We start from the raw sequence: 25,602 nt of genomic DNA on the forward strand, positions 1-25,602 counted from the left end.
GAAAAGAAAGCATCTTCAGCAAATAGTGCTGGCATAATTGGATGCTGACATGTAGAAGACTGCAGATAGAGCCATGTCTATTGCCATGCACAAAACTTAAATCCAAATAGATCAAAGACCTCAACATAAATCCAGCCACACTGAACCTCATAGAAGAGAAAGTGGGAGGTACCCTTGAATGAATTGGTACAGGAGACCATTTCCTGAACATAACTCCAGTAGCACAGACACCAAGATCGGCAATTAATAAATGGGACCTCCTGAAACTGAGAAGCTTCTGTAAGGCAAAGGACATAGCAAGACAAAAAAATCAACCCACAGATTGGAAAAATACATTCACTAATCCCACATCTGACAGAGGGCTGATCTCCAAAATTTACAAAGAATTCAAAGTATCCAATCAAAAAGTGGGGTACAGAACAAAATAGAGAATCCTCAGTAGAGGAGTCTAAAATGGCTGAGAGACACTTAGGAAAGTTCTCAACATCCCTAGCCATCTGGAAAATGCAAATCAAAACAACTCTGAGATACTATCTTACTCCTGTCAGAATGGCTAAAAATCAAAACTCCAATGACAGTTTATACTGGAGAGGATGTGGAGAAAGGGGAACACTCCTTCACTGCTGGTGGGAGTGCCAACTCGTACAGCCACTTTGGAAATCAGTATGGAGATTCCTCAGGAAAATGGGCATCAGTCTACCACAAGACCCAGCAACTCGACTCTTAGGCATATACCCAAAAGATGCACATTCATACAACAAGGATGTCTGTTTCACTATGTTCATAGCAGCATTATTTGTAATAGCCAGAACCTGAAAGCAACATAGATGCCTCACAACTGAAGAGTGGATAGAGAAAATGTGGTACATTTACACACTGGAGTACTATTCAGCAGGAAAAAAAAAACAATGGGATCTTGAAACTTGCAGGCAAATGGATGGCACTAGAAGAAACCATCTTGAGTGAAGTAACCCAGTCACAAAAAGAGAAACATGGTATTACTCACTCATTTATGGATTTTAGACATGAATCAGGGGAGTGTCAGCCTACAATCCCACTGCCAGAGAGTCTGGGAAACAGAACCTTCATCTAGCGACTGATGAAAGCAGAGGCAGATACCCACAGCTAAACACTGAACTGAACTCCTGGAATCCAGTGTCAGAAAAGGAGAACTGATGAGCAAAGGAGCTAAGACTGGACAGGTTTAACACACAGAAACAGTTGAACTGAACAAGAGGAAGCTCTTGGACCCAAGATTGGTGGCTGTGTGGAAAGCATGGGACTGACCCAGACCTCCTGAATGTGGATGTCAGTGAGGAGACCTAGGTAATCTATGGGGCCTTGGGTGGTATTTATCCCTGGCATACAAATAGACTTTGAGTGCCCATCCCACAATAAGGGATGCTCTCTCAGCCTGGACTCTTGAAGGAGGGCCTAGACCCTGCCCTGGATGAAATGACAGACTCTGGAGATCCACCATGGAGGACCTCACCCTCCCTGGGGATTGGAGTGGAGACTGGATGGGGGGCTGGGGGACCTGGTTGGGAGGGATGGGGAGGAGGGGGAGGGAGAGAGAGCTGGGTTTGACATATGAAACAAGCTTGTTTCTAACTTAAGTTAAAAGAAAAAGAAAAAAGAAAAATACCCTTCCTTCTCCCCTACCAAAACAAAAAGCAAAAATACCCAACCCGAATAAGATTACTAAATGTTTGCTTAGTCAACAAGAATAGTTTGACTCAAGGTTTTTTCAGGTTAAAAGCCTGACATTAGATATGGGATTGAAGTCACCTCTGCCCCCCCCCCCTTTGTCTTGCACTCTTCACCGTTCTGTAGAGGCCGCCTCACCTCCTGAGCATGGGATCATCACTTCACTAATTTCGACTTCTATGCTTACATTGGAAACATCTGTATTCTTGAATTTGATCTCCCTTTTGTGCATAAATCATCATTTTGCTCATATTTTGGACCCACTTAAGTTTTAACCTATTCAATCAAAGTATAACAGCATGTTAAACAGTGTTTTACTGTAAAATCAAATGACCATTGTCTTTTGTTGCATTGGATTCCATCTTGATCACCCAAATTTAGTCATAGTGAGAAAGTGTGAACAACAAGCTTTCAAGTGTTTTTCATTCTGAAGAGTTCTGTGTTTCACCCCTACTCATTAGTAACTTAGATTTCTGATATGGAATGCTGGGTTTAGCATTCCAGGTGACTTGTTTTCTCCAACAGTTTGAATGTAGCCTCTACTGTCCATCCAAATAAGTTTTCTTTTCTTTTTTTCAAAACATTGTCATTATTATCATCATTATCTCAACATGTAGGGAAAATGAATGAAAAAGGCATTTAAATAGCTGTAGGTTTGTTACTCAGTTATTTCAGGGAATTCTGGAGACAGACTGAGCCACAACATAGAATGACACACAATTACGCAGAAGCAAATGTGAACACACATGACATAGCTTCATCAATGTAAGATGTTCCCATCTCTCTCTTTGAGGGAACAGAATTGGCTCTTGGGAGATCTGTAAGACTCTTCTGTTTGTCAGTCTGTCTTGAGTATTTTCAGTCCTGTGAGATGATGATTGGCAAGGGTGGTCTCTCCTGTCTCAGTTACTGAATCTTCAGCAATGAGATCCTTGAATTATTGGAAGTTCCTGGACTAAGTTAGTCATTTGGCTGAGTAAGTTTAATAATCACCTTTGGCAGTAAAAAGAAAAAAATGGAGCAGTAGGCCTGGCAGAGGGAAAGGTTTTACTCCGGTAGGCAAGTGCCTACTGCACAGTGGAGTCAGAGAGTTAGGCTTTGGGGAAGCCCGAATGAGATGAGATTGAGTCAAGGAGGAGATGGTTAGACATGGACAACGGCATGAGCTTCCTGGTGCCGTTTGGAGGTCCCCGAAGAAGCTTCCAATCTTTTTTATTGTATTGCTGAGGGTCTATGGAAAGGCAGCATGGGCTCTGATCATTCCTGAGAGCTCAAGCAGCCTAGGTGGTGTGCTGTAGACAGCAGATTTGCATAGGAGAAAGTTTTACTCCTGATGTCCCCTATAAGACTTAGTTTCCTCCTTCTGCTTTTCTGTATAGTTACCTATCCTGATAGAGCGGCGTGAAGGCCTGTACATAAGGTAGTTTAGATCATTACACTTAATTTTTATAAAATAAACCCAATCATAAGATGGCATTGGAGTTTAAGATTTTATTTTGTAGCTAATTTCCCCTCACTCATCTTGTATCGGGATCAGACAGTATTACATTGTATTATGGCAAAATATTAGGTCCTAGGGATCAGACGTATTCTATTCCATCTCCTGGGGCTACATCTGGGAATCTATGGAAACAGAAAGTGGGTTTCTCATTGTTCTCCTAAGGAGAAAGAGGCAATGCTGGAGACTCAGGAGTGGAAAGGGGCACCCCCTTCCCCCCCTCCATCAGCATACTCCAGGCCTGGGACCAGGAAGCAGAGCACCTCCTTCTGGTCCTCAGATTCTATCTGCAGCATCCTTAGGGCACCCCTGAGCCTAGCCACACAGGATTAGAAACATCTGTCTGTACTCCAAATATTCTTGGCCTTCCTCTTCCTCTGGCTGGGGTTTAAATACTGCTACACACAGGATTAAATCTAGAAACATGTGCAAGTCCACATTGCAAATATTCCTGAGGCATTTCTTTCACCCCAGCCTTTATTCTAAGAGGTTCAGAGCAGGGGAGAAGGGAGGAAGAGATAGATAGGGGGAGAGAGAGAGAGAGAGAGATGAGGGGGGAGGGAGGGAGGGAGGGAGGAGAGAGGGAGAAGGAGAGAGAGAGAGAAAGAGCTTATCCTTACTTAGATGAGTGACTTTGGTGTATTTTTTTAAAATGACAACTCAAATTAAAAGTGAAAATTAGCGAGTGTGTGGGTTGGATTTCCCCTTTGGATATAATGTTTAAGGGAAATGTCTTGTTTCCTAAGAACTGTGTGCACACTCATGGGGATAGGACTGTCTGTCATAAATGAACAGCAAAGAATAGAATGGCTAAGATATAACAGAGCAGAAGTAGATAGCATAGACTATGACTAATTAGGAATCCCACAGGGAAAGAATATTGATCTAGCCTGACTTGAACCCTTTATTGCTCAGGGAGGGAACAGGACAGCACTCAATCAAGCATCCGGTCCTTTAGGCCTGCCCTCCTGTGGTTTCTCATTCTTCAACCTTTGGGTTCCTTGGGAATGGGACTCCAGACTTCAAAGCCTTGTCTCTGGGACAGATTGTCCCTGCAGAAAAAAGAAATACAAGCCAGGAGGCACCTTTAGGTATCAGCATGGGAGTGGAGTCCATATTTGACTTACAAATTTTCCTTTTTCCCATCCCGGGAGCTCCAGGCAGGGGCAGGTTTCTGAGGAGGTGATCTCAGGTGTGGGAATAGAGTGGAGGAGAGTTGTCAGAAGACCCATGTTGGAGGCCCGTCTGAGGTTCCTGTTTCTGTCATCTCAGTAGGAATCCAGGAAGGAGCCAGGAATCAAGCAAGAAATGAGAGAGGAGGATCAGGATGTTCAAGTGAGTGCCAGTAGCATGGGAAGTTCTAGGAGTGTGGTGACGCCCTGGGGGCGTGGCAGCCTCACCCTTCCTTATATCAGAGCTTACTCCAAGGCCCAGCTAAGGGTGAATGGGAAACGTTCTCTCTAGGCAACTAAGTGCATGACTGTCAAAAGGAGAGATGGGAGGGTGTGTGCATGCTGGAGTGATAGTTCAGTCCGTAAAATGCTTGCCAGTAGCTTGCATTTGGCTCCCAGAAGCCCCGTGAAGAAGTCAGGTAGCTCATGCTTGTAGTTCCAGTGCAGGGGAGGGGAAACAGCTGGATCCCTCAGCTTACCAGCCAACCTAACTCCAGGCCAAGGGGAGTGCCTGTCTCAAAAAACCCAAAGCATGACTCCTGAGGAATGACATGTGAGCCTGATGCCTAGCCTCACATGTGCATGTGACCCTGTGCCTACACACACACACATGCACATACACGCAAAAGAAAAAGGAATAGAATGGATATTGGGGAACAAAATCCTAGGAGGTGTTTGCTGCAGGAGAGAAAATACGCATAGGGAAGCCAGCACGAGCTTTGTAGTCAAGCCTTAGAATAGTCAAGATGGGGGTTTGCTAGATGAATGGGAGCAGCTGCTGCTGCCCCACCCCCAGCTTTCATGTAGCAGTGTCTGCAGGAGTCCATTCTATCAGGAAGCATTCTGGGAGGGAATCTGGTGACTATGGTCAGCCACACCAAACTGACAAGGTGCAAAGTCTGCTAAGTCACAACATACTCCCCAAATTCCTGACCCCAAGAAACTGTGAGGAATTTTAATCACTATTTTCAGGAACATCAACAATGTGTTTTTCAAAACCGAAACTGGAGTCACTCACAAGCCACAGCGGCAGCATTCTGAGATTTGCAATGGGTTCTCCAAAGAAAGAAGCGCGAAGTGATGAGCACGCGGCCTTTGCTGGCCGGGGCAAGTGCATCTGCAGCAGATCCGTGCCATGGGTAGGTGGAGGAGGGTGCTCTGCCTAGGCCTGCTGACAGCCAGAGGGCCTGGGTGTGGAGTTCATTGGAGGGTTTATGGGATCTGAGTGGGGGCTAGCGAGGGCTGCTTTCTTTCACTGTTTGAGCTACAACCTATTTACCTTTATCAGAATATCCAAGATCCAATGTACTTCAAGCCTGCTGGGAAAGCATGGCACGACTGGGTCGTATAACAGTCAAAGCACCCCGGTTCCTTGACCAGGATGGAGGAGGGGCTGAGGAAACTTCATAACCCCACGACTGCTCTGGGATAGAGGGATAAAAGGTTCAAATAAAAGTTTAATCTTACAAAAGAAATTAGAATGGGCAGATTATCTCAACAGTAATGTCACATACCTGGTTTCAACCTGATGTGTTTTGCTGGATGATAGAAAGGGGACTGGAGTCACTGGCAACCTGGATCCCTCTATTTTATGGTGTAGTTGAGTACCTGAAGATAGCCATGAAGCGTGTCGAGTGGCAGTGTCATCCAGCATGCCGTTGTGTGTACGCTGACGAAAAACAGACATGCTGCGTCTTTCCACGATGTGCACACACTGCCAGATTAAACAGCAATAAATGTACAAAGTACATCAGTTTACTGCTTCTAATTTGCCAAATAGTCCCAATTTCCCTTGATAACTGGCCAAGCAAAACACAGGCTATTTTATTCCAATCTTAATTACTAATTAATTCTCAAATCACACACTATGCAAAACAGTGTGTGTGTGTGTGTGTGTGATAGAATAGCTATAAAGGGTTGAAGAGAAGTTCAAGAGGCAAGCGGAAAGCTGGGAGAGACTCAAGGGGGCCCTCTGGGGTGTCGCTGTCGGACACTGCTGGAGGTGCTGGCACAGAGTCGAGTCCCAGGTCAGGGTTGAGCTGAGTCTCGAATTCCAATCAATGTGCAAACACGAGGTGCAGAGTTGTGGAGGCTGTAGAGGCGAAAGGCAGAACTGAATCCAGACAGATGGCAGGGAGTGGACCTACGGTCTAGACGGAAAAACGAATGGCTGAATAAATTCTGTTGACAGTGGAAGCAGCCAAACGGAAGCCCTGGGACAGCTGGGAGTTCTCTGCAAGTTGGTCCTACACACGTGTGCTGGCTAACTTATGTCGACTCGACACAGGCTAGAGTCATCTGAGTGGAGGGAACCCCAAATTAAGAAAATTCCTCCATAAGATTGGTCTATAGGCAGTTCTGAAGGGCATTCTCTGATGTGGGAGGGCCCAGCCCATTGTGGGTGGAGTTGCCCCTGAGCTGGTGGTCCTGGGTTCTGTCAGAAGGCAAGTGAGAAGCCATGGAGCAAGCCATAACACACACACCTACACACACACCCCACCACCACCACCACTACCATGGTCTCTGCATCAGCTCCCTCCTTCAAGTTCCTGCCCTGTTTGAGTTCCTGTCCTGATTTCTGTCAACGATGAACAGTGATGTGGAAGTGTAAGCCACATAGTCCCTTTCCTCTTCAACTTGCTTTTGGTTGCGGTGTTAAATGATGAGTCTGTGCCTCATGGGTAGTGCTGGACAAACGGTGATTACAAGTCCACCAAGGTAGCATGTCTTCATCCTGACTCTGCATTAGCATCCAAAATGGAATCAAATGATGCTTGTGAAATTGAGTCTCCCAAGCAATCTGGAAACCGTTGGTTTATACGCTAGGGAGTAACTTAGAATAGAGCACACCCAGACAGGAGCAATGTGAGGAGGGAAGGAAAAGACTGATGACTGTGTTTCCCGCCACGGAAGCCTTCCTGAGTGTTGAAGACAAGCTTCCAGATTGGTCCTGTCACTAGGCCAGCTCCAAAGCCACAGGTGATAGGATGGAAGCCAGCTGGCCTTAGGATGACAGGCTTTATTGACAGATGTATATGCAGATAGTTAGCACTACTCTACAGAATTAAAGGACAAGTGGCCTCCTGTGTTCTCCAACACTCAAACTGTCTCCTTCGGAGTGATTCAGAGAAACGTGATCTTCTGGACAGCAGGTGGGAGGTGACTGGTGGAATTCAATGGCATGTGACCTAACAGCTGGAGAAGCAGAGCTTTCCAGCTCTAACACCCACGGTGACCCCAAACAGCTTGCCTTGCACTCATCGGCTTCTTTATCATCTTTATTTATTTATTAACTTTTTATTGATTTGCCGTGAATTTCCCAGCATATACCTCAATCCCACTCATCTTCCCGTCCCTCCATTTCCACCCTTGCAACCCCACCCCAAAAACAAAACAAAGAAACAAAAGTATCTCACTATAGAGCTGCTGTGTGTCATGGCGTGTCAACACAACACACCCTTCGGCCCAAACAGCTTTACTTGCAAATGTTCATTGTAATGAGTCATTGGACCGGTTCCAGGCCTCTGGCTTCTGCGGCACTATCAAGCCTGGATCCTCGGCAGGACCCCTCTCAGATAGCCTGTTGTTGCCTGCATCAGGGACATCTTTCTGCTTTGGTTCTGCAGGACTGGCCCCTTCACGTGCTCCAGCAGTTCACAGATGGGCTAGATGTTGGGGTGGGCCAACTCAAACTGGACCTGGGTGGAAGCTGAGTCAGCCAGCAAGCCCACTCTCCTGCACCCGCCCCGCCAGAGCCAGCTATCCTGCTTTGTTCAGGGGAGAGGTAGGGCTAGGTAACAGCACAGGCCACTAAGATCAGTATGGTCCCTGGAGGCAGCACAGGACATCCACACGGCTTCAGGTGGCTGTACAAGCTCCTCATATCAGCCTGTTCCTCGCCGCCACCACATCTCCATTTTCACTGAGCATGAACCGCCCTGCTTTTCTTCTCTTCCATCTGTCTCCCATCTCTCCACTGTATATCCGCTCATTGTAAAGGCACTGACTGCCCTGGCCTATGGCTTGGGGCAGGTGCTTGGGTGTCACCTTCTGGACCACCCCAAACAGCAGGGCATCTTTTAAATTTTTATAGCTTTATTTATTATTAGCAAATATGTGTTGTACAAAATGTTGGGCCTTATTGTGACATCCATATGCAAGGATATCATGTAGTCTGATCATGTCCATCCCTCCTCATCCTCTCTACCTTCCTTCCCACTGGTCCCTTCTTTCCAAACAATCTCACACTCCCATTTCAAGCGCTGTTCTTCAAGTGAAGTCTACATTTCACAAATGAGTTTAAAATGAACATTTGCATTTCTGGACCTGGGTAGTTTCATTGAACATGATGATCTCCAGTTCCGTGTATTTTCCTAAAAATGGCATAGTTTTCTTCTTCTTCATGGCTAATCGGTGCCGTGTTGTGTGCATAGACAGTGTTCTCCCCATCCATTCATCTGTTATGGATGTCTAAGCAGACTCTACAACTTGACTATTGTGAAAAGTGCTGCAGTGTATACCTATGGGCTATGCTGACTTTGATTCCTCTTGGCATGTACCTTGGAGTGGTTAGATGGATCATAAGCCAGTTTTATCTTTAACCTTTCGAGGTAATTCCATACCAATTTCCATTGTGGCTGATTCCATTTACGATCCTACCAACAGTTCTCCACATGTCCCTCTGCTCTCTTTACAGCAGCCATGCTACTGACGTAAGATGGCCTCTGTTTGTAGCTTTGGTTTGCATGCCTCTCACGACTAAGGACAGCTAACATAGGTTCAGATATTTACTGGCTGTTATACTTCTTTTGAGGACTTTTGTTTGTATGCTTATTTATTTTAAAAGTTCTTTGTGTATTGTAGCTATTAGTCCCTTGTCAAATGAATGGTTAGCCAGTATTTTCTCCCCTCTTTCTGGATTCCATGACATCTCATCCTTCAATTCTGGCCTATGAGAGTCATATTCAGCAAGTCATTTCCCATAACTGTATCTTGAAGTATTTTTCCTTACATTTCTTCAAGTAGTTTCAAAGTTTCAGATATTACATTAATGTATTAATGCCTTTGAATACACTTTGAGTTGACTTTTTTTTGTATTCAGGAATGATATAGATGGGTCAGTATGAGAGTATTTTCCCAACCATTTCCCTTAGTTTGGTTCCCAGAGTCAGTTTCCCAGAATTGTGTTTCAAGTCATACCACATTTAGGCCAGAAGGGGGCGCTATGTGGTCTCTAGTTGCAAGGTTCTGGGTAAGAGGCAGATAATATCTAGATCAGGAAATATCTCAATCTGTTTAAAGATTTCTTAGGCAGTTTTAGCTCCTTTGTTAATAGCATCTTTAATTCTGATTTAGATAAGCAATAGACACAGAGGTAAGATGGATTTCTGGTGGAATCCCAACTGATGGCCAGGGACTGTGATGAACAGGATAAAGGTGAAAATTTGAATCTCAATGTGAACAGAGCTAAGGAGCTGGCTGTCAGTAATTATCTCCAAAAGTCCCAGGGGAAGGTTGCCAGTGTGGGGTTTCAGCCAGAACTATATGAAAAAATTTCTCTTGCTCTCTGGTACACAGATTTTAGAGCTAAAATCTTCCAAAGAGGACTCACCCTCCAGAGAAAAGGGAGAAACACAATGATCAGCCTGAGAATTTCACAATACCTACCTTGTGGGGGGACTCCCCATTCTGACATTAAGGGGGGAAGCCCCGGACAACTCAACAGTCACCATCCTTTGACAGTTTGCCTTGGTTTATGCTGATCTTAATGAGTTGGTGATCTTCAGAAGAAATCTCAGACAAAATGCACCCCCCCCACACACATATGCATTCTAGAATCCTAGATCTGGTTCATTTTCTTACTGTTAAAAAATTAAAGGACAGGAAAAGTTGTAGTCACAGCAAGCAACTGAGTTTTATTACATACACACACACACACACACACACACACACACACACACACACGAGAGAGAGAGAGAGAGAGAGAGAGAGAGAGAGAGAGAGAGAGAGAGAGAGAACAGGTGTCCACAGGTAGGAAGGGGATCCAAGAACTAGAATCTGTTGGCCCCAGCGTGCTTGGGTTTGGTGGCCTGTGGTGGGATCCTCTCCCATTTGGGATTGCTCATCTTGTATGAAGGAGAGTCAGGAGAGCCAGCCTAGCATAAGCTTGGGCCAGTCAGCAGCAAGGAGACGGGAGAAGTCCTCCGAGTCTTTTTGTCTTGGATGAAGAAGCCAGGAGTATGCCAAGTTGTTTATTGTCTGTCTGTCTTTCCCTGCCTGTCTCCCAGGGAGCTATCTGACTCTTGTACCTCCCTCCTTGACCTGACCTAGCATGACATCTGTGGCACTGTGGCATTTACTGCATTGCCTGAAGACGTGGAGGAGATCTAGAGGACAGCCCTGGCACATGTCGATGCTCTTCATGCTCAGGGTAAGAGCATAATCCAGCTGGTGCTGCGGCACCTCCACCAAATGACCCCATTACCAACGTGCTCAGATAATCTCCTAGGGCTTTCTGATGCTTGTCTCCCAGCAGGAATGGAAAAGGAGACTCTCCAGTCACTCATCTCACTCAACTACGACAAAACCAAAAAGATACCCAGGGTGCTGAGGAAAATCCGGCCCTATTTTCTCCAGTTCAGCAGAAACCATGACTAATTATGCAAATCTCATGCCAGACAGTGATGAAAGGGAGATTGTATCTTCACCTTCACTTCATTTTCCAGTCAGCACCCAGGATTAGAAAAACACCTCGAGGATCAGAGGACAGACCCCACACTGCTCAGGTGTGTAAAAATTGCCTCAAAGGTCTTTAATGAAAGAAAGCCCTTAAACTGAAAACTCGAATGAGGTCGGGTAAAATGCCAAATGCTAGCTGCACTCTAGTTTCTGAGATAACGACAGGGTAAGCCAAACAAAGGAATGATATCCTTTCTACTCATTGGGGCCACAGGGCAAGAAATAGCCTGCCCCGATCCGTGGCTGCCACTCTGCCCTTGTCCCCTGTGTGGAGAGGAAGCCCACTGGAAATCAAATTGTGTTCCGAGACTCCAGTTCCTATGCCCTGCTCCTGTCCCGACAAGGTCCTAATCATGGAATTCGAGCTTGGCGAGTTTCCTAGGAGTGACTATTACTGACTGCTGGGATTATTGGCCCATTACTATCACCCTTAATGAGCAGGTAATGCTAGCTAGTAAGATTGTCTCATTTTATTGAATATAGGACCATTATTCAGTTTTACCATAATTTGCTGGGCCGCTACAAAAATCCCCTCTCAGACCTGAACACAATGGTCAACTACAGTGCAGTCTTGTGGGTGTTCCTGCTCCCATTTCTTCTTGGTCTTTCTTGGAGCCCTCTCCTCAGACGTGACAGTTCAGCAAAGGTCCATGCCTTGATTACCTTTCTCTCACAGATCCTCATGACAGCCTCCCTCCTATACTTTGTCATCTAGACTTCCTCCTGCTGGGGCCTCTCAGTACTCTGGGGTCACCTTTGGGTGTGAGACACCTCCCTGACCGTTACTCCTGTACTGATTAAATGACCAGACCCTCTGACGAGTGCGCAATGAATGGCTTGCAGGATCAAAATTGAATGAGTTTACGGACCCAGATTAGTGAATCTTAGAAAGACAAGCTGTATGACTACTGTGCTGGATCAAGAAATGGGGTTGTTGGGCTTTTAGTGTGTCTGGTGCATGGGCAGGACTGGTGTCCACAGAAGGACAGACTCATCTGGGGAGTGAGCGGAACCTCATGGGCGGTTCCGGTGAAGGCATCCAGGGGTTCCGGTGAAGGCATCCAGGAGTTCCGGTGAAGGCATCCAGGGGTTCCGGTGAAGACATTCAGGGGTTCCGGTGAAGGCATTCAGGGGTTCAGCAGTGGAGTCACATGCCGTGCCTTTTATTATTGTGCTTCGAAGGTGGAATGTCGCCCATAGACCAGGTATATAGTTGATCCCCAGCTGGTGGTGCTGTTTGGGGAGACATGGAAACTGGAGGCGAGGGAGTCTTGGGATAACTGCATCGTGAGGGGGTGGGCTCTGAAGTTTTATGTCCTGGCTCATTTCCCATTTGCTCTCTGCTTCCTGACTGAAGACACAGTGTTACCAGGGGCCTCTCACTCCAGCTGCAATTTCCTCATACCTCCTCCGAGACTGCAGATACGATGTGACCAGGGGACTCTGGCTCCTGCTGCAATGCCTTCAGGACCTCTGCCGACTGTACACTGGAACTTGGAGCCAAAATAACTCTTCTTTCTTTACATTGCCTTTGTCAGGTGATTTGCTACAGTAACAAGAAAACTGATGACAGTACATTAAAGAAAACAGAGGCCTGAACTTAGAGGGTTTCCAGCCACCTGAAGGAAAGGATAGAATTTGTGAATACAGACTCAAGTTTTCTGTGGTTAATGGCACTGGATTTGGGACATTCCCCAATAGGAAAAAGTATTTACAATGGCTATGGCAACCATGAGGCCCATCACTGTTGCTAGTGATTGATACAGGCAATGCATCCTTTCAATTCGACAAGTCAGGCATTTATTATGATCCAGTCTAGAGCAGCAAGGATCTAGGTCATGATGTTCTGTGGTTGGCTACAGCTGAATGAGCAAATTCAAAGGGTGGTAACTACTGGCCTGTCAACAGCAGCTGGGGTCTGAATGGGGTTCAAAGGGCTACATCAAAATAGTCAGAGACAAAAACAAAAGTGCTGCTTTGCCAGCTGCTTCGTAGAATGAGTTGATGAACTGTGCTGACGAAGGAATTGAGGACAGCATGTATAGAAGGATTTATCTAGTGTTTCCTCTTACACACTAGAATCCCTGAGAATCTTAGCTATGTTTTAGAATCTATGGCATTATTACAAGGGTGAAATATTAAAACTTCTTTAACTCTCAGTACAAACAGATTTATTATACTGAAGATGTATGGCTTAATCCTTAGACTGAATTGTATAAAAGGTTGTATGCAGCTCTATTTTTTTAAAATAAAGTTTAGTTCAATATAAAACAACATAATGGAAAAGATCACCTCACACATTTCCGTGTATTTATAACATCAAAGTAACAGAGCTATACAGACAGAGAGCAGACCAGTGGTTTCTAGCAGGGATGAGGCAGGCCAGTAGGACTACAAAGGGTCAGTACAGCAGAGACCCACTTAGCGACAGGAGCATTTTTACACCCTGGTGGTGGTGCTGTTGCACAAGTCTACACATGAGATCTCGTGCGTCAGCTGCATACTTACAAATGCAGGTCTGTGGCCTGGCAGTGCTGCACTGTTAGCAGCAACAGGGAGAGAGAACAGGGTCGAACCACCAAGTGAAACTGGAATTCTTTACTTCACTATGGACAAGAATTTGGAGATGAGTCAGTATGAAGCAACATCAGAGTTCATTAAAAAGAGAATCAATTTTCATATAGATGTAAGCTTGGGCCTTAAGGGAGAGAAAGATGCTTAGAAAGAGGGTGGTATACACCCCCAAATAGGTGTATAAGCATAGGTTCTTCAGGGAGAGATATGCTTGCACACCTTAACACTAGAAGTGTGTGTGTGTGTGTGTGTGTGTGTGTGTAACTTTTGATGGTTCCTGAAATTACATTAGAACTTCTAAGAAGCGTTTCTCACTAAGTAAATGAGGTTCCTAAGTAGGTTCCTAAGTTGGTTCCTAAGGGATCCTACACAGGATTATGAATGAATGACATAAAGCCATTGGTCTTGAGACTCAAAGGACTCCTCACTAGACTAGGTCATAAAGAAACTTAGGCAAACATTTGACTGAACAAGGTTCTTAATTTTATTTGTGAGATTCTTTACAGGTTTGTAGCTGGGAAAAGAATAATGTTCACTCCGAGAACTCTTTGGGCTTCGGCATGATTCTCTGCTACTTTAGCACTCTTATTTGAAATAATCGTTATTTAAAAAAAGGGAATACTGTCTGTTTTTGTGTAGAAAATACTCCATGACTTTTGTTAGTTGTGTTGAAAGTCTTGGCCCTCAGCCTGTGAGAACCTTTTCCAGATGTCTGGGTGAAAGTCCTCCCATCTTCTCTGATGAAAATATTGCCACAGTGGCTGTACAAGTTTGCATTCTGACCAGCAATGGAGAAGTGCTCGCCTTGCTTCATATCCTGTAGCCCAATTGTCATCAGGGAGGTTTCATCTAGCAACTTATGGGAGCAAGTGCATAGACCCACAGATGCATAGACCAAACATTAGGTGGAGCTTAGGGAAGAGGAGGAGCCAGAGGGGTTGAGGACATCAGAAGAACATGGCCCACAGAATCAACTAGGCAGGACTCATAGGGGCTCACAGACTGAAGAGACAGTCATGGACTCTGTATGGATCTGAGCTAGGTCCTCTGCATATTTGTTATAGTTGTGTAGCTTGGTGTTCTTGTGGAAGTGTGGGTGTCTCTGACTCTTTTGTCTGTTCTTGGGACCCTTTCCTTCCTACTAGGTTGCCTCATGCGGCCCTGATATGAGGGTTTGTGCCTAGTCCTACGGCATCTTGTTACGCCATGTTCAGTTGCTATCCCTGGGAGGCCTGCTCTTTTCTGAAGGGAAATGGAGAAGGAGTGAATCTTGGGAAGAGGGGAGATGAGGGGGGAGCTGGGAGGAACAGGGGGAAGGGAATCTGTGGTCAGTGTGTAAAGTGCAAGAGAAGAATAAATACATTTTAAAAAAGAGAAAGAAACTTAAAAGTAACTAACAAACAAGTAAATAAAATGTCATCACTCAGGGAAACTTGGTGAGGCATCCAAATCTTCCATGTATTATTTTTGTGAGTCTACAAATTGTTCCCTTTTGAGAGAGACTAACTGTGTTGCACAGGATGGACCTGGACTTAAGATCCTCCTGCTTCTGCCTCGTGAGTGTCTGGGATTATGGTGCCTGTGCCACCATGTTCTGCACTAAAGTCATTTAAAATAAAGTCTAAGGAGAAATCTTGAATCAAAGATATTGGAGCTAGCCCAGGGTCTTTCTACAAGGGACTGATTGAATAAACTATATTATATCTACATATTATATACAAATTTAATGATATGATGCATATACCAGCTGTCCTGATCATTGTAAAATGTCACAGTGTGTTCCATAATATATAATTATTGTGTTAATTAAATATGTATTAAACATAAGCTAAGGAATATATGTCTAAAACTATTGTAAATACGTGAAAAACTGTGTTTCAGAGCACTGGACAGAATGTTCCAGTAGAACATGAGGAAGGAAAGGAAGCAAGATTACAGACCTGGGACTCTGGGTGAGAATGGGAATGGGAGTTAAAATCTGAAGTAAACCCCAAACAGCAGGGGCTTCCTCCTGGACCCCAGATTAGGCACAGACAACACCCAATTGCCTGATTTTATAGAGAGATCCTTTTTAGAGTAGGTATGAAAAGTTACAGAGGCTGCTTTCTGACTCAGGCAGAAAACAGCAGCAAATGAGCTTGCAGGTGTAATTTTAAGAGGAGGTAAAGAGGAGTTTGTGTTAGAAACTGTGATGTGATGGTAAAGGAAATAGGGGAAGAAGGGGAAGGGGACAAGGGTATTTGTTCAAGAGGGACAAAGGACTGCCTTTGGATAGAGGGGAGACAGATATGGCACACAGGCAAAGGTGGTTTATAAAGGTAAAGGGGGAAACCATGCTAGGATGAGGTGTTTAATTTTAGTTAATTAGGTGAGCCAAAGGGGGCTTTTGATTGCTGGACTTTGGTAGTCCGCCTTGGAAGGAGGAAGTAGCCGAATAAGGGAATAGTCCTTGATGGCTAGCTTTAGAAATGTGATCTAACAGGTTTTAGCGAGACAGAGGGAATGGGGAGAAGGGCAAGGCTGCTAGAGCCACATGCTTGACGAGGCTGTTGTTCAAAATCTGTGCTTGAGAGAGCTGTAAAGCAAAGCAAGCTTGCCTTGCAAGAGAGGACTCTCTCCTTGATAGCCCAGTGGTTAAACCTGTGGGTCACAGCAACTTGAGGGGAGTCACACGGGTTGCATATCAGATATTTATATTACAATTCATAGTTTACTTTATTTCATGCATATTTCTGTATGTGTTTTGCCTGCATGTATGTCTTTGTTAAGGTGTTGGATCCTCTGAAGCTGGAGTTACAGGCAGGCAGTTATGAGCTGCCATGTGGGTGCTGTGAATTGAACCTGGGTCCTCTGGAACATCAGCTTGTGCCCGTAACTGCTAAGCCATCTCTCCAGTCCCACATTACAATTCATAACAGTAGTGAAATTGCAGCTATGAGGTAGCAACAAAAATAATTCTATGGTTGGGGTCACCACAACATGAGGAACTGTATTAAAGGACTGAAGCATTAGGAAGGTTGAAAACCACTGACCTAGACAGAAAGTAATTTTGTGTCCTTTGCCTTTATAAACCCTGACTGAAGTGGCTTGGGGCTGTATTCTGAACTCCTAAGTCCCTGGAGTAGATCTGGTGCCAGTATCTGAATAAAAGTCTCTTCTTTCTTAAAATTTATTATGGACAGACTGCTGAATCTCTTAACAACCCTAGACCCATAACATTGGGGGCTCATCTGGAATTTGGGCATCCAACCAGATCCACCTTCTTTTTCTGGCTGACCTTGGGACCCTGGAGAAATAAGATAGGCCCAGCATTGGGATGGAGCCACTGTCTTTAATGTCGAAACTTCACAAAAGATCTTGAATCTCTGGGAGCTGCTGGTGCACTGGGAGCCAAGAAGTCAGACTGGCCCAGCATTTGCAGGGAGCCACTAGCACATTCCGAAAAAAGAAAAGAGGCATCTCTTTTTACACCCTGGTGGTGGTGCTGTTGCACCTACCGGAAGGATAGGTAAGGACCCTGTCTACAGTGTGCACTCCTGAGACTTGTGGAAGAGCTGGGTGACTCGCTGATTCCTGAGCATGAGAGTTCACCAGGACACAGCTGGCCTTCATTTGGTTTTGGCTTGTCTGGGTGGTCACCAAATTGTAGAATTTTATCTGTTTTGTGTTGCTTGGATTGTTTGTGTCTGTGGTGTTGCATCTTCCTTTTCTTATGTCTAAGCCTTCTTTATTCTCAGATTACTCTGTTCCCTCCCCCACCCCACCCCTGTCACTGGATTCACTTGTACCAGGATTTGGGTGTGTTTTAGGTATGGGTGACATTAAATTGTTGTTTTATGCTGTTCCAATTCAATGAAAAGATGGGTCTGAAGTTGGCTATGGCTCCCTGTCTTCTAGACCCAAGCATGGTTGTTTAAAGGTTTACCTCAAAATCTCTGTCCCATGTCTGGCAAGCCATGTGACCCTGTGACACACAAAGGAGAGCAAAACAAGACAAAAAGCTAGACTATTTCCCATGAGGATTATTGCTACTCATCTCATACTCTCTCTGGTCTTGGTTTAACTCTTAAGCTTTTGCTCTTATCCAAAGGTTTGTAAGGCTATTATATAAACTTTCTGTTCCTCAAGATTTGTAAATTTATTGGGTGTGGTTAAAGATATGTAAAATTTGTAACAAAAACTTAACTTAAAAATTATGGCATGAGGGTTGGTGGTTGAAAATCTATACATAAGTAATCGTGGTTTACTACAGCATACTGTATGTGTAAAATAGATTCAAATCTTGTTTAAAAGAAATGGATGCTTTAAAAATAACACTGGATTTCTATTTTTGGTGTTTCTGTTGCTGTGAAGAGACACCATGACAATGCCAGCTTTACCTCAGAGTAATGTCATGTCATGGGTTAAGCCAAATGTTTGTCCATGAATGTTTTAAAAATTCATTGAGTCTGCAAATGTAAGTGATTAATGTATACAGAAATTCTTCTAGTAATTTGGCCAATTCTAGTTTTTACTTTAACTATAGGGTTATGACCAAACACATATTTGAGCTAACAGAATACATTAACTGAGGACAAAGAGGAGTAAATCTGAGAAACTCATTTAAAAGGATCCAGACAGAAAATGCTGCTTGAGCAGAATCAAGGAGGAAATCTCCAGAAAGGAAGCTATCTTAAAAAGAAACATTAGCTCAGTTCACCTCCTGGCTTAGGGCTGCTTGCCTCTGGCCAGGGTTTGACACCAACCTGACTGTCATTATCAGAGGCTAGCATTTTTATTTGTATCTTCTGATTAAAAGTATAACTTAAAAATACCAGTAGAAGTTTGATGTCTTCAGAAAGATCTGGCCAGAGAGCTGTATTATTCTAGATGAAGAATAGCAGAGACTTGAGAAACAGGGTGAACTAGGATGGAAAGGATAAAAGAAAAAAATTTAAATATGGAAAAGAAAATGTGAAGTTAAGGAGTTGGGGGCTGCAACTAGGAACACCAAAAACTGGGATATCCCTATCATATGATGTTGCCAGACAATGACCTAAGAAGTTTGGCAAGAGGCTATGAAATGTCTCTCCTTATTTAACCTTCTGTATATTCATGCAAGGTTAGTCTAAAACAAGTAATTAAAAACAAGTTAAGTTTATTTAAAGTCAGATGTATTTGATAGATAGCCTTCAAAAACTCTTCAGAGAACTATTGAACATGGCATTTTGTAGGCTTCAAAGGACGCTGTAACGATAAGCGACACTTACTGGAAGTAAAACTAAGTATTTATTGTAGAAATTACTCACAAGATACCAAACAAGTAACCCAGACGAGACAAGCAGTTTTCCGCTGCCGAATGGGAAGCCGAACTCCGGGAAAAGAGAGCGAGACTTCCTGTGTGCTGTCTTTTATACCTTCCCCCATAACGCCCCCTAGCCATGCCCAAAAGCCGTATACGTCTTTAGTCCTGCCTAAAGTGGGTGTGGTTAGCGGTGTGGTAAACCGCCCTTTTATTACCTCATCTGTATGCACCTCTAGTAAGTCACATGTTTAATGGCGGCATACAGACTTCCTCCTACAGCATTTAAAGTGTTTAGTGAAAAAGGATTCCTGTGATAGACAAAAGTGCCACATAGAGGTCTCTTCCAAAGAAGATGACTCCACCTGGATGGTGGTAAAGCTAATCACTGGACAAGACAGACTCATGCTTTGCCCACTGCTAGGACCATGCTGAGACCATGGACAAGCAGGATACTACAGAAGTGACTGTCCCTCTTTGCCTCACTGTCTTAGCTATTATTTCTATTCTATAAAGGAAAATATTTAATTGGGTGTCTTATAGTTCAGAGGTTCAGTCTATTATCATAATGGTGGGACATGGTGCTGTCGCACAAATTCTAATTGGTCTTAATAATAAAAGCCCAGAGTCAGATAATACAGAATGAAGACTGAAAAGCCAGAGAAACAGAGCAGCTAGCCACTAGAGTCCTACCTCTAGGAAATCTTCAGACTGAAAAGAGACTGAGCTCATGGCCCCTCTCCCCCACCTTATATTCCTCTTTCCGCCCACCCATTTCACTTCCTGTCTGTCTGTACAGACCTTCAGACCTCTATGGTTAACTAGCGAGCTTTGTTAGAGTATAAACAAGATATCACCACAGTAAGCAGACATGGTGTTGGAGAAGGAACTCAGAGTCCTACATCTTGACCTTCAGACAACAGGAAGTTGTCTAAGTGTCATACCGAGTGTAGCTTGTGCAAAGGAGACATCAAAGCTCACTCCCACAGTGACACACTTCCTCCAACAAGACTACACCTATTCCAGCAAAGCCACACCTCTAATAGTGACACTCCCTATGAATTTATGGCAGCCAATTACACTCAAACTACCATACTCACCAACGTAGGTCAGTCTCTCAAGTTCCTCACCCACAGGAAAGTCTCTCAGATCTTTTGGGTCTGGTAGCCAAAGGCTGATTGATGGTGTTCTGTGTGGCAGAGAGTTAATGCTATCCTGTGTGACCACAGGAGACTGAAGCCACTCTGCCTCCATGGAGAGTACCAAGGCTGCCAAGGTAGAGCCTACCATCCAGGTAGCTGCTAAGTCTCTGTCCTTTCACTGATACAGAGGCCATTTGGTTTATACTTCCTGCTCAGACTTATCCTTCTGAGATCTCTGATGGTGTTGATGGCTAACTATAGCTTTATCAGTTTAGTAGCAGATGCCTGTAAATGTATTTCATATGTGAAAATCAGGCCTTACTTTTTATAGGACTAGTAGGTCTCCTGGTGAGAAAAGAAAACTCACAAAACAGGTTCCCATGTAACTTTTGCTATTCCTCTATTTAAAAGAACTTCTGTGCAATGACTGCTCTCAGGGATCAACCACTGTTTCTCATGGAAAATGATTGAAAGGAAAAAAAATTTGAGGTTTATGTAGAGTGTAAGGATCTGAGAAAAAATTTAAAAAATAATAAAACTTAACGATGATACACAATGTTAAGAGTTCAAAGGTTTAGAGTTTTAGCCTATTAACCAGTGGAATTCTGATAAGTTATTAATATCACACTGGTAGAGCTCTAACTACTACTATAGTTACATGCCCAAATTTAAATTTTCCTTTGGCTGTTTTCTAAATATAGACTAAAAGGAGCTTCTCATCATGCTAAAAACATCTCTGTACAATATATATTCAGTCCTTTAGAGAGAGAAAAATGTGTTGACACATTTTTCAAAATCATTTGAGGCTCCATAAGCTTTTACTATGAATCAAAGGCATGGGTCTACTGCTTTTTTTTTAAAATGTGGATTTCTGTACAGATTATAAACAATGGTAATGAAAACTTTTATCTCTTTTTGCAGACTTCAAATTCATGTAAACTTCAGGGAGTTGCTACTTGGATCCACTTGTCACAGTTCAAATAGACCCCAGAGAAGTGCTTCCTGTCAATCAACAGCCTAGGTTTCCCCACTTACTGCTAATTCCTGAGGGGGAAGTTCTAACTGTAAGATTTTCCTTTAAGTTCCTAAACTTGAACTTATGTCACTTTCTGAGATGGCTGGGTGCTGCATTCAGGAATGCAGAGTCCCAGGTATAGACCTGGTACCAGTAGTTGAATAAAAGCCTCTTTTATTTGTTAAAATTTACTAATGGTCCAACTGGGGAATCTCTAAATGACCACAAATCCATAGCAAACTGTACCCAAGGGATGAGCAACGGAACTGAAATTCCCCAAGGCTGTCCCAGATCCTTTGTTCTTCTTCCTGGTTCTGGCTTGGGAATTTTAGCAGACCTTTTCCCATTGAGCAGGCTCCAGAGCCTGTGCTGTAATTGGTCCATCAACTAATCAGAATCCCCCACGTGTGTTCAACGTAGCCAACCAAATTCATCCTAGCTGGATGTCTGATTTACATGTGGATGGGACCAAACTGGCCAATTTTCCAGGATTTAAAAACCTCTTCCAACACATGCTAATGTGCAACTCATTTTTGAGTCTCTCGTGGCTCCAGAAAGCTGTTTTCTTTGCTTCTTCATAAACTTTGCTTGCTGCTCCTGAAAGGAAATGGTATCGGCTCAGGACCCCAAAGACCAAGTTCTTGGTACAAAGGATATTTGTTTGCTCCAGAGGGACAGAGGGCAGGGATAAGAGACGAAGACAGGACAAGAGAGAAGGGGAAGGGAACAAGAGAGAGAGGGAAGGGGTTTTTGTTCCCTAGGGGGGACAAAGGACCACCTCTGGATAGAGAGGAGACAGATGTGGCCCATAAGTAAATGGCAAGGTTATAAAGGTAAATGGGGAAATCCGTGTTAGGATGAGCTGTTTAATTTTGATTGGGCATATTAATTAGGTGAGCAAAGGGGGCTTTTGATGGTTGGACTTCAGTACTTTGATAGCTGGACCTTGGTAGTCAGCCTCAGGAGGAAGGAGTGGCCAAATGGGGGAATAGTCCTTGGTGGCAGCTTTAGGGATGTGGTCTAATGGTTTTTAGCAAGGCAGAGGGGTAGGGGAGAAGGACAAAGACGGCCAGGGCCATGTTTGTCATCCTCGGGCTGCAGAGAGTTCCTTTAGGCTCCTCTTCTGCTGTCCTGGGTCATCATTCTTCACCACCATGAGACAGATGCTCAGCTCCAAGGCAGGAAACCTGTAATGCTGTGGCACGCACCTGGCAAGCCACACCCTAAGGAAGGTCATTTGCCTCCTGACCTAAGGAGGGATGTAGTGTATCATGGCAGAGAAAGCAGAAGGCAGGTGGTCACTCTGCATTCTCAGCCAGGAGGCAGAGAGGAACGATGCTGGTGCTCGTCTCTGTCTTCTTCTTATCTACTCTGGGACACCAGCACATGTCTAGGATGGAACTTCCCTGCTCAGTTAGACCTTTCTGGAAGCATCCTCATGAATATACCAAAAGGTTTGTTTCTATGGGGATTCAAAACCCAGTAAAGATGGTAATGAAGATTAACCGTCATAGATATGGTATGTGAGCAGGACTAAGTAAAAATTTAGTTTTAGGTTTTTAGTTATGTAATCTTTTAAAAATTTTTGAGAATTGGGAGTCTCAGTATGTACCACCCCCCAACCCTTCCATGTTTCTACACATGTTAGAAAAATTTAACAAGTGGTGTTGGGAAAATTGGATACCCACATGTGGAAAAATGAAGTTAAATCTGTTTTAAAAACTAATTCAAATTTGATCAAAAGGGCCTGGAGAGATGGCTTGAGGGTTAAGAATGCTTCCTGTTCTTCCAGAGAACTGGACTTAAAGTCCTAGCACTCATTCGCATAGTTCACAACTGCATATAGCTACAGTTGCAGGAGATCCAACACCCTCTTTTTGTTCCCAATATATCAGCACACATTGTTGTGGGATATTTGTATACTGTGTGATGATGTACTGCTGTGATTGGTATGAGAAAAAGCTGAATGGCCAATAGCTAGGCAGAGGATATAGGCGGGACTTCCAGGCAGAGAGAGAACTCTGGGAAGAAGAAAGGTGAAGTCCCCAGCCAGACGTGGAGGAAACAGGGTATGCAGTATAGAGACTAGGTAAAGCCACATGGCAGAACATAGACTAATATAAATGGGTTAGTTTAAGTTGTACGAGCTAGTTGGGAACAAACCTAAGCTAAGGCCAAGCTGTCATAATTAATAAGAAGTCTCTGTATCATTATTTGTGACCTGGTATTCCTGATGAGAAAGTACTGTGGCAACATATGTGGCAAACACATACACATGAATTTAAAAATTAAATAAATATACAAGACTTGATTCTCTTGATTTATCTCCGTGTCCTCCCGGTAGGATATTGACTCTGGCATTCTGGGTTTTTCAGGTTCCCACCAAAATTCCAATACCCATTAGGGTCTCCTTCCTGCTGACTTTACCCCATTGTATGATGACTTTCTGTTGACTCTGTCCCATTTCCCCTCTGACTCTGTCCCCCCCTCCACAAACTGTATATAAGATGCTGCATTTCTTAATCAACCTGCTGCATGAACCATCAGCTTGTGCAAGACATCCTATCCCCAAACTTTCCTACCTTCTTTGTTTTCTCCTCCCCATGGTTCTCCTCCTCGGGACTCTGTCACTGAAGAATACCTGCTTGTCAGGCAAACAATGGGGGATTAAGTTTATAAAGTCCATTTGCGATGGTTTAGTATCCTAGGTCAGTTGGAGGTCAGAGGAATTATCCCCTTCCTTGTAAAAACTCTGTTAAATTTTTCAGAAAAAGGACCTCTCAAGTTATGTTTTCTGCAGTAGTCAATAACTACAAAGCAAAGCCCTTTGTTAGTCATAGCCTCTCATAGACAGACTTCACACACACACACACACACACGCATGCACGCACGCACACAGGCACACACACACACACACACACACATAGGAGAATCAGCAGGTGCACTAGTCAGTGCCATCCAATAACTACTGTGTACAAGCCAGTGTCAAGAACCTGGCTGTAATGGCATAGGGTAGGTGTTAGCATTGTTGCAGAAAAGAGACTGAAGCCCTTCAGAAGCACACTCCATATCTCTGAGGGTGTCTGCAGCCACCAGGGAAATGTCCTGGATGAGGCTAAACTCAGAGAGAACTGGAGAGAACAGATTTACTTCTCTGTTCCCCTCCTGCCAGGGTCTATCAGGCTGTGATGAGTTGTTGAACTATGCATGACACTGAAACTTATTTTACAACTCTTTCGGTTACCTGTCTAGATGATATCGCTTGCTTGGTACATCAGTAGTGCCGGCCACACAGAAAGGGACAAGAGAGTTAGTTATTCGTTGCATTGGGACAAAAATTCAAGAAGGCAGCAGCTATCTGATAGCACTCTCCATGGGCTCTGTGGAACTGAGGTTAGTGTTGGGGCATCTGATGAAGCCAGGACTGTAACGTAGCTAGTAACGTCAGAGTTTTGACCACACACATTTGGAACTCCACCAGCAACTCTTGGGAACAGACCATTAAGGAGAAAATCATCTTTCTTGTGTCTTTAGTAAAATGGAATAACTCCTGTTTGTGGAAACCACTTTGTGTTTTGTATTAATCAAGCAGCTGGTAATCGTGGTGGTAGAGGAAGGTTCCTTTAACATGGACCAGCTCTTGCAGCTCTCCTGCTTCTGGTATTTTGGAAGAGCTGAAGGGAACATTTCGTGGGAATGAGGTAGAGGTGGGTGGGCACTTGTAGAAGAGAGACAGAGCAGTCCCTCTGCAATCACCATTACCCAGGCCTCCAGCCAGGACAAATAGCATGGACAGGATGAAGACCACAAATGAGATGAAAGCGCCGACCAAGGTGGTAGCCAGATCTGCTGGTCCTCGAGGGAGTGGGCACTAGCTCCAGGCTGAAAATGAGGGGTTTAGGATGGATCTGGGATGGCTGAACTGCTGTTTGTGGCAGGGGCAGCCCACTGCAGCCGTCCACCTCCTATCTCTGTGCCCTGTGAGCCTGAAAGCTTTGTTCTAGAGAGTTCTAACTAAAATGCTCCCATACATCTGCATTCAGAACATGGACTTCTGTGTATGTCCTTGGACCTCCATGGATTCGTCCCAAAATCTTCCTATGAAGACATATTTCCACCCTTTCCTGGTAACATTTTATTTTCTTTTTACACACACACACACACACAGAGAAAGAGAGAGAGAGAGAGAGAGAGAGAGAGAGAGAGAGAGAGAGAGAGAGTCAGTGTGAGTGTATGTCACTTGAATGCAGAAGCAAGAATTGGGCATGAATCTTCAAACTTGAACTGAAAATTGAATTCTGAAGCAAAAAGGATATACTCTTAACCCTTGAGCCACCTCTCGTGACCCATAGGTGATCTTTTTCTTGAAACAAAATTCTGGGGGCACAACCAATCACGAGCCACTTGGCTCTTTCCAGGCCTGAGTGGGCAGAGGACAGAGATGTCCCCAGACCTCCTGGTCTGGAGGTGGTACA

The 25,602-nt window shown here is 44.2% G+C and overlaps 1 long non-coding RNA gene across 1 annotated transcript; it reads left to right on the top strand.

Annotated features, from left to right (window-relative positions):
• Positions 1–12,204: 12,204 nt before the first annotated feature.
• Positions 12,205–21,821, top strand: LOC121137209. Its single transcript, XR_005874438.1, has 3 exons — positions 12,205–12,320; positions 15,571–15,641; positions 21,034–21,821. It is a non-coding gene; the product is annotated as an uncharacterized LOC121137209 (long non-coding RNA).
• Positions 21,822–25,602: the final 3,781 nt, after the last annotated feature.

This window comes from Mesocricetus auratus, unplaced genomic scaffold (assembly GCF_017639785.1).
Source record: "Mesocricetus auratus isolate SY011 unplaced genomic scaffold, BCM_Maur_2.0 Super-Scaffold_100676, whole genome shotgun sequence".
NCBI classification, from domain to species: domain Eukaryota; kingdom Metazoa; phylum Chordata; class Mammalia; order Rodentia; family Cricetidae; genus Mesocricetus; species Mesocricetus auratus.